Below are 14971 nucleotides of genomic sequence, written 5' to 3' on the forward strand. Positions count from 1 at the left end.
GACTGTAGTGCATACAACATTTTCTATCTCAGCACTACATGTGAAAAGTGGATTTTCTTTTAACCATCTCATCATATGTTAGCCACAGCTCACATTTTATCAAACGATGCTCATGCCTGCAACAAACCACTCACAGGTTCAGTACATTGCTCATTATCCACAGGAATGTGTGTGGTGCATTGCAAGTACAGCATCTAATGATGGCAAGACCACAGCACAGTGACAAGAATGTTTAGTCACCTGGTTAAATGCGCACACACTGGACACTTGCAATGGAAAATGTGGACAGCATAGACAATGTCACTATAGTTATCCAATTAAATGTTACAAAAGGCAAAAAAAAAACAAGTGAGTGAATTGTTTGTGCTCATGCAGCAGCTCATATACATGCAAAACATCACCATAAAGGTACTGCTGCACAATGTTTATGATCTTGAAATTAAAGAGCAGAAGTGCTTAAAGAGGGAATGCACGTTCTTTTAATTACATGAGGCCAACTGGGTTATTATTATTATTATTTTTTTTGGTCTGGTTCTTTTTTTATCCAAGTATACAATATGTGAGAGCACAATGAAGGCTAATGAGCAAGGTCAGACTGAAATGTTGTGCAATGTGTTCTATTTGTTAATTACATTTAGTTTTCACTGCGTCTGTCTGGTGCTGGTCTTATTATAGCTAATTATTCATTATTATCTTTTATTCGTATGGCGCCAACCTATTTTGCAGCACAGTACAGTGTGGGAGGAAGGTCAATAACACTGTATGAAGTGGAAGTTAATGAAACTGAGGCAAAAGCAAGGAGGTTCCTGCCCCCAACAAACTTACAATCTAGAAGAAGGAGTGGAGACATAAGGAATAGTGTCTGTAAGTTTCTTAGCAATGGTTTGGTTATCTGTACTCAGAATATGCGGTAACAGGGTGAAGGTAAATGTCAGGAGAGTGTTTGTTAGGTCTCCTTGAAAAAAGTATGTCTTTAAGGAACTATTAAATGTATGTACGGTAGTAAGAGTCTGGTGTATGTGCATGGAAGAGAATTCCAGAGTTGGGGTGCAGCACAGGAAGTGTCTTGGAGACAGGAGTGAGTGGAAGACATGAGGGCGGCGGAAAGATGTACATCAAGAGCAGAATGTAGACTGCATGTAGGAGGGTACTTGGAAATTAGGTCAGAGAGTTAGAAAGGAGCAGTGTTATATATATAGCCATGCATAATAATGGTCTATTACTTTCCTCTCTGTTGGCAGTAAGTCCTGGTAAGTACAGGTATGCCAGCAGTAGTTATGGAGGTTTTCCCTCACACCATGGTGAGGTGCCCTATGTATGAAGGGGAGTGGCTGTATGCTGTGAGTCCCTGGATAGTGACATCAGGGATGCGCCTGCCTCCTGAAGTATATAAGCACAACACAGTTAGTTATAGTGTGTTCTAGCAGCTGTGGAAAGCTGTTGGGAAGTTGTATTTTCCTGCATAAAGGGATTGTAGGAACACTTTGTGACCCTAGTGACGTAACTAGAGGTCCAGGTTGACCAATCAGCCTGTCTAAGCCACTCTGTGTCCAGGGACCTGGTGCAGAGAGGATCTCCCTAGGAGAAGAGGGAATCCCACTTCAATTTAGGAGGGCGTACCTGGCGAAGGGACAGCACGGAGAGATGTGCGGCTAGAGCCGGCAGCTGCATGGGGCAGTCTGCTACATCACCGTCTACAATAAAGATGACCTTGTTAACGATACCCCCACTGTGTGAGTGTGAAATTACTCAGCAGTGGATGGCACCACCAAGAAGGAGTTCCTCACCAGGACCATCTCCCTGCGGAAGCACAGATCCTGATGAGGTGGAGGCGCTGCACATGATGTAAGTCGAACTCGCACCCACTACCTTAGCTACCTGTCCTGATGACATCCCCTACTAACATCACGCGGGAGACTCAGGAGTTCTGTTGCCTACAGGTGCACCACCAAACACACACGTAATAGGGGTTGGTTGTAGAGTACCCGGGCCAATGTGAGATTGGGGGGGGGGAAAACTCGTTACAATTGGAGGCGCTGCTGAGATATATATATCTGTCAACAGGACAGGCTTTTGCTAGGCACACGCTAGGAAACAGGGAAAGTGTATGCTGCCACTTTGTGCTGTGTTGGGATGGAACCGCAGGGATACCCTGGGAACCTGAAAGGAGTTAGTGGGTCTGGAGAGGGGCTATAGCTGTCCGAGTCACCTTGAGGTCGCGCTAGGGGTAGGACGCCAGAAGGGAGAGCCTGTTAACTAGGTCAGGAGTCCTGGAGAGGGTCTGCACTAGGCTGACCAAGAGAGGTAGACGCCCAAGTACTGCATGGAAGCCCCAGAGTACTCTAGCCATTCCAGATCACTTACCGAAGGGAGTACAGACTGGGAGGAAGGAGATACAGTAGACACTGAGAGAGTGAGCCTAGCCTGAGGTAGTGCAAACACGAGTTAGACATATGTTAGGTACACGAGGTGGTGCAAAAGGCATGTTTATTGTACAGATGTGGTAGCTGCCCCGCAGAACGGAGCTCCATGTACAATAATCCAGTATACCGTGAGCAAGAAGCAACCGTCAGAATGGAGGATCTGCAAGGAGCAGAAGGTCCAGGATGCCGGGGCGAGGAAGGAGAACAAGCTACAGGAGAGACTCTTGTGTGTTTGTTATGGAATGGCGTGAAAGCCGTGGCTGCGCCGTGTTTGTCATGCCTATGTTCTCGGGATGATACCCCTGAGAATAGTGAGGACGACAGCCTTGCGAGATGGGAGGAACGAAATGGACTTTGTTACACACCAATTAACAAACAGCCAGACGCTACCTCGAATATAAAGAAGGACAGTGCTTACCAAAATGGCGGTTCCCCCGTTCCCGGGACACGGCGTGGGCCAGCTGCAGAAAATCTTGCAACTCTGCAGGCTGCAAATTGTTGGTCAGGATTGGCGGCAACGAGGAAACTCCACCCAGTTGGGGAGTTTGGCGCGAAAGCTGGAGTCGCGCCCTCCTGGACTATGACTCACTCTGCTCCTGTGCTGGGTCAGCCTACAAAGCGGCGAGACATCCCCCTAGTTTCAACCAGGGGGAGTGGTCTAAAGTTTCACCGGATGCTGATGGAGGAAGTGGGGGGAGGATTGCTCTACCATCCCCTGCACTTCAGTTGCGAAGAGCCATTGATCAATACAGACCACTAGGATGAGTGCTCCCGTTGGTGACCATGGCTGAGCAAGCGGAGAAAGTGGAACAGAGTCCTTTGATATCAACCCACCCCTACTCTGTCCCAGGAGGTTTCCTGATTATCCGCGTAGAGGGTGTGGAGACGGTGGTCTGTCTCTGCCTGCAGTGCAGACTGCCTGGCGGAGCTGTGGGCAGTGAGGCTCGATGCCCTCATTGTGGACTACAATACATGTGGCCTATGACCACCTTTGTACCGGTGCAAGCCGGGGGGATGAGAAATCCTACCCCGACACCGGCAGCGGATCTTCCGGGTGCACTGTGGAATGTGAGTGCAGGTCCCGCGGAGCCGGAGTCGAGCCGACTTCTCAAGGCGGAGAAAACCAGCCATCGGAGAGGTGACCGGAAAGGAGCCCACAGACGGTCCCCTACTGGAATACCCCGACCGAACTGTAAATTAGAGTCCTCGGACGAGGAGTGTGCCAGACTGGCAGAGACACAGGACTTGTTGGCGGAGTACCATACTACTGGTATTCCGTTGCGAGATGCTATCCCTCGTGGTGTGGAGACACGGAGTCGAGTGTCTCCAGTGCCGCGACAACCCGATAGCCGGAGTCCCACTGTCGTGGTGACTAGCGGATCGGAAGGAGGTCGATCCACCCCGACCCTGCGGAGCAGTAGGTTAACTCCGTGCTCACCGCAGATCCCGGGGGTGGAGGTAAGCGAAGAGCGGATCCAGGGTCAGACTGGACCGCGCAGCAGACGGGCGTTGCCGGATATCCTCGTGGAGGAAGAGGTCTCGCTTGGGGACCCAACCCAAGATGGCGTCGCAGCACGTGCGGATCCCGAGGCAGTTCCGGACGACCTGAGCGGTGTCGAGTGGGAGGCGATAGTGCCTCTACGGTCGAGCAGTGGGAGTCGATCCTCTACGGACAGCAGACGGAGTGGGCGCTCAAACCGGAGAACGAGAGGATCCACTACCGAAGGCCAGAACGAACTTTGTGGCGAACGTGAGTCAGGTGTTGCGGAGGAGCAGGCCGTGACCCTGCCGGTACCTACCGTTCGGCCCCGTCCCCCAATCCCGTCCATTCCCAAAGTTAGTCCCAAGGCCCTAGTTCAAACCCCTGTCCCTGTCACCTGTTCCTTCGGGTCTACCTCTAGTCTGGGTATGTCAGGGGATTCCCGGGGTCCTATCACAGAACGGACTGGAAGCCTGGACTGGGGAACTTCGGATGATGGATCGGAGGGTGGAGGGAGGATTTCCCGACGAGGGTCGATAATTAGTGAAAGCAATAGTGCGCTGAGCATTGCGGGTGGACATTGGTCTCAGCGTAAAGAAAGGGTTACGCGATCTGAGGGTACTTCGGGGGTATCCTCAGGCGGGCCTGAGGAGGAGGAGGAGCCCCTAGAACCTAACTCAGAGGAGGTACGGGAAACTAGGTGGTGGGCACCATTATATGAGGGATATGTCGCCTGGATAGACCGCACCCGTTTCATTTCTAAAAAGGGATGGGGTGGTTGACCATTGGTGGGCCCCTGGGGATTTTGATGATGAGGCCTATCTCAAGGAGCTACGAGTACGGTGGGACCGAATACAAGTAGGTCTTATTACCCCAAAGGGATCTGAAGGGTTAGATGATCCGGTGGAGTCTGATGAGCCCCTGTCATGGGTGTTGCCAGGAAAGGCTGGGCAAACTAAGTTGACCCGGGCCTGCCGAGCTGAACGGGCTATTGCGGCTAAATATAAAAGGTCACACGGGTTGGAATACCCCTATGTCCCTGAACCTCTGATGAGGGAAATAGAGGACAATAGAGAAAGGTGGCTTCGTAATGATATTGAGTACTATATCGTTAATAAGGGAGGAGCCATTACGGGAGTCCAGGCTGAGCAGAGGGTATCCCAACTGATGCGTGTCTGGAAAATAGGGCGCAGCGTGTATATGCACAAGGTGGTGTATTGCAATGAGCGAGGATTGCCCCGAGAGTTTAGTGTAACCGTCCATGATGCAGCGGGGCGGGAGGTGAAGAAACCAGACCCTCGACACTACTATTAGGTCCGTCAATGAGTGGTCTGCCTTTTTCTTTGACGCTCTCTGCTGGTCAGTGAGTGTATGTTCTGTCATTATTATGTGAAGTGATCATGTTTAAACGCTAAATTTGTGTGTTCTTTAACAGTGTTCAGTGTTTCCTGGAGCAAGGTACACCAAATTTAGGCCCAGCCGGGACGGTGGGGATTCACCAGGGGGAGTATATAGCCATGCATAATAATGGTCTATTACTTTCCTCTCTGTTGGCAGTAAGTCCTGGTAAGTACAGGTATGCCAGCAGTAGTTATGGAGGTTTTCCCTCACACCATGGTGAGGTGCCCTATGTATGAAGGGGAGTGGCTGTATGCTGTGAGTCCCTGGATAGTGACATCAGGGATGCGCCTGCCTCCTGAAGTATATAAGGCACAACACAGTTGGTTATAGTGTGTTCTAGCAGCTGTGGAAAGCTGTTGGGAAGTTGTATTTTCCTGCATAAAGGGATTGTAGGAACACTTTGTGACCCTAGTGACGTAACTAGAGGTCCAGGTTGACCAATCAGCCTGTCTAAGCCACTCTGTGTCCAGGGACCTGGCACAGAGAGGATCTCCCTAGGAGAAGAGGGAATCCCACTTCAATTTAGGAGGGCGTACCTGGCGAAGGGACAACACGGAGAGATGTGCGGCTAGAGCCGGCAGCTGCATGGGGCAGTCTGCTACATCACCGTCTACAATAAAGATGACCTTGTTAACGATACCCCCACTGTGTGAGTGTGAAATTACTCAGCGATGGATGGCACCACCAAGAAGGAGTTCCACACCAGGACCATCTCCCTGCGGAAGCACAGATCCTGATGAGGTGGAGGTGCTGCACTTGATGTAAGTCGAACTTGCACCCACTACCTCAGCTACCTGTCCTGATGACATCCCCTACTAACATCACGCGGGAGACTCAGGAGTTCTGTTGCCTACAGGTGCACCACCAAACACACACGTAATGGGGGTTGGTTGTAGAGTACCCGGGCCAATGTGAGATTGGGGGGGGGGGGAACCCGTTACATATATAGCTCTGTATGTGAGCACAAGTATCTTGAATTTGACTCTGTAGGGTATTGGTAGCCAGTGTAGTGACTTGCATAAGGGGGCAGCAGAAGAAGAGGGGTTAGTGAGGCAATTGAGCCTGGCAGCAGCACTTAGAATGGACTGGAGATGAGACAGACAGCAGAGGGGGAGACCCACTACAAGCAGGTTGCAGTAATCCAATGAGGATATAAGGTGTATTGTTCGGTGAGAAAGGGATGTATTTTAGCAATATTGTGGAGGTGGAAAGAAGAAAAGATGTCCTCTGGCGCGTTGCCTCAAGTATATTCGTTTTAGTCCAATATAAAAATAAGAGACAATAGCAATGTATCAATACAGGTTAATTAACCCTTAAAGTTCATACATTTGAATTCATGCACTTACAATTTTGCATAGCTTGTGTTGTAATTATTTTCCTATCCAGAGTGTCAGAGGTTAATCTAGACAGGCTAGGTCCCCAATACATATAGAGATATCTCTGATGAAGTATTGGCGAAACATATTAGATTTTTGGATTTACTTAGCCACCGTAGCTCCCTATAACTTGTGACGTGTTGTGAGGATTCCCCTCTACTGAAGCTTTTGGCTGCTGGCCCTGCAGTTACTTGTCTGCAAATACAAGTGTGAATGAGACACTGCTGCTGTAATATCTCCTCCAGGCACCCCTGACCATGCGCAAGGTACAGGGGTGTAGGAGAAGTGCAGTGTCCCCCTCAAGAAAATCAGACCTGATGGACGCACATTTGGAGGGACATGGAACTCTCTCTTGGACTCTGGCTGTTAAATCTAAGTATATCTATATTGAACTCATTACCTTCCTCCGTTATCACTATTAAGTTTGTTATCACTGTATATTTGTAATTAACTCATTTATATTAGGTTAGTGTTTAGCGCTGCTTTTTTTCTTTTGTATTGCGGAGGTGGAAACTACATGAATTGGAGAGGTACTGAATGTGGGTAATGAAGAAGAAGAAGAATGACACCTATGCATCTATCCTGGGTGTAAGAGCTGTGTGCAGAGGTACGCAATGGACACCGTTTTAAGGTAAAACTAAAATTAGGCTTTATTGCGCCTGTTCCTTTAACACGGCAAAAACATTAAAAATAAACAAAATAAAGGCCTACTCTGCTTTGGAGAATATCTACATCTTTACTCCGTCCCTTTCTAACTGGGTGGGTAGCTAAGCTAGTTACCACCCCCAAACATATATACATATAGACAGTGCTTGACAAATCACCCAAAAATCTACTCGCCGAACCAAAAAATCTACTCGCCACCTAGTCCCGCCCCAACCCCGCCTCTAGTCCCGCCTCTAGTTCCACCCCCAACCCGCCTCTAATCCCGCCCCCAACCCCGCATTTAAAAAAACCTATAAATGAAATAAATTTAATAAATTCCTAGTAAGAACATTCGTTTTTGACATAAGTTTATTTATTGTATTACATTATACTACAATTAGTCCGTGTGTGTGTATAAATGTCGAATCTAGAAAAAAAAGCCAGATGTGAATGACTAGTTTCCTGCACCCCTTAACTAGTGCCTGGATGCCCCCGCTTCACAATATTTAAAGCAGCAATCCCGCCTGGGATCTTACCTGATGCGCAGACCCTCAATGTCCAGGTACCTCATTCCCGCAATTTTATACATTGGAGGAGAGGTGTTCCCTACCTGTCTTCTGAGTTACGGGGGATTCCGATGTCTTCTGTGTGAAGCTTGAGTCAGATCTGGAAGAAAGCAGTATAAGTTATTTCGGTGTAGTATAGGGCAGTTAAGATATACAGGGTAAATAAAATATCCAGATCCAAATTGTGAGACAGAGAGAGGGTGAGACAGAGAGAGGGTGAGACAGAGAGAGGGTGAGACAGAGAGAGGGTGAGACAGAGAGAGGGTGAGACAGGGAGAGGGTGAGACAGGGAGAGGGTGAGACAGGGAGAGGGTGAGACAGGGAGAGGGTGAGACAGGGAGAGGGTGAGACAGGGAGAGGGTGAGACAGGGAGAGGGTGAGACAGAGAGGATGAGACAGGGAGAGGGTGAGACAGGGAGAGGGTGAGAGAGACGGAGAGGGTGAGAGAGACGGAGAGGGTGAAAGAGACGGAGAGAGAGGGTGAGAGACAGAGAGAGAGGGTGAGAGAGACGGAGAGAGAGACGGAGAGAGAGATGGAAAGAGAGAGACGAGAGAGAGGGTGAGAGAGATGGAGAGAGGGTGAGAGAGATGGAGAGAGGGTGAGAGAGACAGAGAGAGGGTGAGACAGGGAGAGGGTGAGACAGAGAGGGTGAGACAGGGAGAGGTTGAGACAGGGTGAGAGGGTGAGAGACGGAGAGAGATGGTGAGAGAGATGGAGAGAGACGACGGGAGAGAGGGTGAGAGACGGAGAGAGGGTGAGAGACGGAGAGAGGGTGACTGTGGGGGGATGGGTTGACTGGGTGGGGTGATTGGGGGTGTGGGGTGACTGACTGGGTGATTGGGTGGGGTGACGGGGTGTCTGACTGGGTGGGGATTACTGACTGTCTGACTGGGTGGGGTGACTTGGCGACGGGTGGGATGACTGACTTTTGACTGACTGGGTGGGGGGGAGGGTATGACTGACTATGACTGACTGGGTGGGGGGGTGACTGACTGACAGGGTGGGTGGGTGACTTTGGTGGGTGGGTGGGTAGGTGACTGACTGGGTGGATATGTGACTGACTGGGTGGGTGGGTGACTGACTGACTGGGTGACTGACTGGGAGGGTGGGTGGGTGACTGACTGGGTGGGTGGGTGACTGACTGACTGGGTGGGTGACTGGGTGGGTGGGTGGGTGACTGGGTGGGTTACTGGGTGGGTGGGTGACTGGGTGGGTGACTGGGTGGGTGACTGACTGACTGGGTGGGTGACTGACTGACTGGGTGACTGACTGGGTGGTGGGTGGGTGACTGGGTGGGTGAGTGACTGACTGGGTGGGTGACTGGGTGGGTGACTGACTGACTGACTTAGGTGACTGGGTGGGTAGGTGGGTGGGTGGGTGACTGACTGGGTGGGTGACTGACTGACTGACTGGGTGGGTGACTGACTGACTGACTGACTGGGTGGGTGACTGACTGGGTGGGTGGGTGACTGACTGGGTGGGTAGGTGACTGGGTTGGTGGGTAGGTGACTGACTGGGTAGGTGACTGACTGGGTGGGTGGGTAGGTGACTGGGTGGGTGGGTAGGTGGGTGACTGACTGGGTGGGCGACTGACTGCCTGTGAGCATTTAGCCCCCCCCAGCCTGTCTCTCTCCTCTCCCCCCCCAGTCTCTCTCTCAGTCCTCTCCCTACTCCAGCCTGTCTCTCTCTCTCTGCTCTCTCCCCAGTCCAGCCTGTCTCCCCCTTGCATCTCTGTTCGCCCCCCCCCCACCTCTGTTCACCGCCCCCCATTACCTGTGTTCATTCCCCCTGCACGTTGACCGCCCCGCGGGGCCTAAACGGGAGGCCGCAGCAAGAGCGGAGTGAGGCGCCTGCTGCAGGGGGGAATAGATCTGGGACCCGGCAGCCCGACATGGCGCTGGCGCTGGTGGCGCTGGGTTCGGTCCACCGCAGCCTCCCGCTACAGCTCTGCAGTGGGTAGTGTGTCGTCGTCCCGTCCCCGTCCTCCCCGGTACCTGCTCGGGCCCGGCCCGGCCCACTGCAGCCTCTCGGAATAGCGGCCCCAGCTCTGCAGGGGATGGTGTGAGTGTGCGTGAGCGTCCCCCTACCCCCGGTACATGATCAGACCCGGCACACGCTGCCTCCCGCGGAATTGCAGCCCCAGCTCACTAACTCACTAACACACACACACACACACTACAAGGAACGGAACGAACACACACACACACACTACAAGGAATGGAACGAACACACACACACACACACACACACACACACACACACACACACACACACTACAAGGAACGTAACGAACACACACACACACACTACAAGAAACGGAGCCGGGAGTCCCACTCACCAGAGGTATGTGGGTATCTGGGGCCTGCGGGCGACATCGAGGTCTGCGGGTGACATTGGGGGGCCTGCGGGGAACATCGGGGGGCCTGCGGGGGCATTGGGGGGAAATTGAGTATGTGGGGGCATGTGGGTGACATCCTCCCAGATGGGAAACGTGGCCGGACGGGGACGCGCTGGATCCAGCAGCTAACTTTGCTAGCGCGCGGGCCCCCACCCCACCGGCTGCATTCATGGGGACGGAAGTCAGAGCCCCTGGCAGCAAGCGGGGATCGGGGGGGGGGAGAGAGAGGCTGACCCAGAGCTGCCAGCCGGCCCTCTTCCCCGCGTCAGACCAATCAGGGAGAGGATTTATTTATTAAAAAAAAATAAAAAAATAATAGAGCTGCAGCACGGCTCGCCAGCAGCCTAAATCCACTCGCCAAGGGCGAGTGGTTATTATTATTTGTCGAGCACTGCATATAGATATACAACAGTCTCTTTATCTTTTTCTTGTAGCTGTAGGGGAAGGCCTCTCTGCTCTCCTGGGTCAGCACCCTTGTGTGCTTTGGCAATGTCTGTGCCTGGTCCCCTTGTCTTGCTATCAGCATACAGTCCTTCTACAGCTCAAGACATCTGTTCCTCTGGTCAGCCCTAGTTGTGGGCTAAAGAAATCTTCCTGTTTCTCAGAACAGGCTTTTTCTAACAGTCTTAATTAACCATGTGGAGTCTGGTTGATTGTCTGTGCAATTAACCAGCCCACTGCTGGATTTAGAGACAGTTTTTCTCAACAGTGATAAGTTACACTGGGATGTCACGATTATGGGGGAGTCATCTATTGCAAGTGAGAAATCCGGTACAGGGTTAGAAGGGAAAATGATAAGTTCCGTTTTTGACCTGTTAAATTAAGATGGCGATTGGACACCCCTGAGAAGACTGCAGAAAGACAGTTAGTGACAAAAGACTGGAGAGAAGGGGACAGATCATGAGAGGAGATGTACATTTGGAAATCATCAGCATAGAGTTGGTAGTGAAAACGGAACTACAGATGCAACGTTCCTTATGTCCCAGTGTTCAAGGAAAATCTTTGATCATCTCGCAGATACTCTGCTGGATAGTCCTTAGCAGACTTAATGGCCCATCGGATTAACATAGCGGGGGTCCCTGCATTTGAATTGTAGCTGGGGGTCTCCGGAGTTGAACCGCATTAATTTCAGGCACCCGGGACCCCCTGGTTCCCGAGTTACGTTATGGGCTGCCGGTATCTCCGCCATGTTTCAATTCTCCCGCATCACGGCCCACGTGACCAGGAGATTTAAACAATTCTTTTGTGGCTCTGCATATCCACAAAAACGCCACTGATCCAAGGAACAAGAAAACTGTGGCACAAAGATCTTTGTATCAACAAACCTTTGTTTTTTATGCTTTGAAGACCACCGGAGTGCCACAGTTTTCTAGTTCAGGATAGGTGACTGATGCATGCTTGAAGGCTGAAGGAAATGAGCCTGTGTTCAGGAAATGATTGAAGAGATGAGTTAGTGTAGAAGTAATTGAGGTGGAGAGTGGGAGGAAGAGATGTGAGGGGATAGCATCAAGAGTGCTGGTTGTAGAGGAGGATGAGAAGACAGGAGACTTCCTCCTCAGTAACTGGTTGGAAGCAGCTGAAGATTGTTTTGGGGGCAGACAATGGGGTGAGTGAGGGTAGCTAAAGATTCTATCTACACTATATACTTTCATTTATTTGTAAAAATCTTGAAATGTATAAATGTAGCGTGTGCCATTGTTTCCAGAATATCACAGAGTTTCCATAAGACTCAATGGTAATGTTGTTGCAGCATACAACACCAGAGAGAACAATGGATCCTGCTATTTCCAGGCCTGTCCAGATCGGAAGACTTCAGCTAGAGCCTGGCATAGAAAGGAAGCCAGATCAATCAGCCCCAGAAGACGTGACCCACTTCTGGGTCTTCTAGCTGGGCCCCACTATTCCGCCAGGCTCCGGGCGGCTTTTCTGACTCTTCCGGCCCCCCAGTCGGTCGCCCTGGCTAGTTTTATAGCTACTGCACCTCAAAAGGGAAAGTATTAGAGCACAAGCTAGGATCATGTCTCGCTCGCATTAGCTCCAAACATAAGAGTGTTGCCTTTGCCCAAACCATACAACTCCTCTAAATACCCCCATGGAATTGACATATTTTTAGTGAAGGAACCCTTGAAATGATAAATTCCTGCAGCAGCAGCAGCTCTAAAGCAATAATGACAACACATTTACAATACTGTTCAGCCTAAAAGTAGATTTTGAGCATCTTTATTTTTTTAAATCCTGTTCTGCATTGCAAAGTTCACTAAATGAAGTACTGTAGAATACACTCTAACAGGGATGCATTAAAACAATTACTGATAATGTACCAATTGTATAACACAAGGGACCATTTAAAAGAGGAATAACAAAAAAGGTATACTGTAGACGTACTAAAAGGAAGCAATTATTGCCCATTTTGTATTTTTGTTCTGTTAATTTTTTTTTTTTTTTAGATTTAAGGGACTTGTATTAAAATATGGCAGATTCGTCAAAAAGTTGTATAAAATCTTTAAATCTGGGGCAGATGTGCTTAGCAACCATATAAAACACAGAATGGTCACTGACTGTATTCATTAAGCATTCATATCCTTACCTGTTCTTGACATCTTTCTAACTACTATCTCCTCTATTGACAAATCATTAAATAATAAAAAGGAATTTTGGGTGCACTAATAGTCTTGCTAGAAAAAAGAAATGAGTGTACCAAAACAGTGATTAATAAAATTGATCTTTTCCTTATTCCAGTGTGCAGTTATTGAGTCGAGTTCATGCGATAATTATAGTAAGTGTCAATGTTGCAGATCCAATGGGAACAACAAAAGACAGGGGTGCCCAATGCTACATCCAATTGACAAAACATATATGGTACTAAGTATAAAGTTTAAATACTTCAATAATATAATAATTACTTGGTTATTTAGTTAAACCCTTTGGCCAAAGCGTCATAAGCCTGCATACCAAACGTCAAGGTAAACCAAAATTAATGCAGGTCCTACACTACACTGTGAGCCCTACACTACACTGTGGGAAAGAACCATAGTAGATCCAGGCTTATGACACTTTGGCCAAAGAGTTTAACTAAATAACCAAGTAATTATTATTATTTAAGTATTTAAACTTTATACTTATTACCATATATGTTTGGTCAATTGGATGTAGCATTGGGCACCCCTGTCTTTTGTTGTATACATTTGCCACACTCAGTAGCACTCTTTTTTGACATAAATATATATTCATGATGTGGTGGGTGTAGGAGTTTGAGCTAGCTGCGAATGTGTGTGTAGATCCAATGGGAATCTTAATTTCTATTTTCTATGTATATATCTAAGCAAATCCTATGCAAATAGGGCCTTGAAAATGTTTCGGAACAACATTATTTTCCAAGCAGAATATTTTCTACATATTTCTTCTGCTGTGTAAATGGTATTTCCTGTCACATTCCTGAGCTAAATACCACACATGTTTGCGATTAGATAATAAAACGGAACATATGCGATATTTAGGTTTGTGTCGGGTCCTTAATCAGCAACCCCAGCTCTGCAATTCTCCATTTTTTGTTTGCATTTGCGGAAAATGTAAGAACTGTTAGCTAGAAAAGTTTATGCCTTCTCTCTTTCTCTCGCTCTCTCTCAATCCATTTTCTATCTGTATTTTCCCCTCCAATCCCTTCTCCCCCAATCCCTTCTATCCCCAATCCCTTCACTATCTCCTCAATCCCTTCATCACTCTTGCTCTCTCCCCCAGCACACACACACACACACACACACACACACACACACACACACACACACACACACACACACACACACACACACACACACACACACACACACACACACTACCCCTTCCTCACAATACACACAAACAATAACCCCCTGCCACACACATACAATACTCCCCCTGCCCCACAATACCCCCTTGTCCCACAATACACATAGTACCCCACAATAGGCCTATATTACCACCTCCCCATAATAGCACCACCTCCCCCACAATACCCCCTGGCACGTACACCAGTGGGGGAGGTATGCACACCATTGGAGGGAAGCAGCACACCATTGGAGGGAGGCAGCACACCAAGTGGGTAGGGGGGAGAGGCACATAAACCTGCGGGGTTGGCGAGGTAGCCGGCAGCAAATTCCAGCGCTCACTGAGCCTCCACACCTGCAGTCCTATGCACGGGACTCTTCCCCCCTGTCGGCTCATGGGCGTGGACCATATGGTAGTACGTGAGTTTGACAACCCTGTCCTAAATTAAATAAAAATAGCACCACTACAGCCATTACTTGCACACCCCTAATGCATTGAGGGGCGCCACATGACGGGCTCCACAATTCATGAACAATTGGATTTAAGATTGTCCCTGTTCTCCCTGGGATGTGAGTGCTGAGGTACAGCCCTCCTCAAGTCACTTTCTCCCCTCATGTCACCCACTCCCTGCTTGGCACTTTGTGCCCCTGACCAAGCCAAACTCTGTCCCCCATACAACTATGCCTCCCTATGTCACTCTCTCTGACCCCCCCGCTACTCTCAACCCCCCATGCTACTCTTTTTATACCCCCATTTCACTCTCTGCCCCCCATGCCACTCTTTCTATCCCCCCTTGTTTCACTCTGCCTCTCCATGCCACTAACTGCCCTGCATGTCACTTTCTGCACCTCCCCACCCCACTCTCCCCCCCCCTTCT

The 14971-nt window shown here is 49.4% G+C and overlaps 1 protein-coding gene and 1 long non-coding RNA gene across 9 annotated transcripts in view; one reads left to right on the forward strand and one right to left on the reverse strand.

Moving 5' to 3' along the window:
* Positions 1–14971, forward strand: part of STON1 (stonin 1) — a 46071-nt gene that overhangs the window by 12559 nt on the left and 18541 nt on the right. Inside the window, exons 2-3 of one of the 5 annotated variants that reach the window (XM_075595842.1) lie at positions 727–864; positions 7187–7311. The exons of 2 other annotated variants lie outside the window; for them this stretch is intronic. The gene's annotated coding sequence lies outside the window, so the exon portion shown is untranslated. The remainder of the gene's footprint in view (positions 1–726; positions 865–7186; positions 7312–14971) is intronic. 2 more of the 5 variants (XM_075595843.1, XM_075595840.1) reach the window with 2 other exon arrangements.
* Positions 1–14971, reverse strand: part of LOC142492813 (uncharacterized) — a 68343-nt gene that overhangs the window by 7241 nt on the left and 46131 nt on the right. The gene's annotated exons all lie outside the window — the stretch shown is intronic.

The sequence above is a fragment of the Ascaphus truei genome, chromosome 4 (genome assembly GCF_040206685.1).
Source record: "Ascaphus truei isolate aAscTru1 chromosome 4, aAscTru1.hap1, whole genome shotgun sequence".
In the NCBI taxonomy this organism is placed as follows: domain Eukaryota; kingdom Metazoa; phylum Chordata; class Amphibia; order Anura; family Ascaphidae; genus Ascaphus; species Ascaphus truei.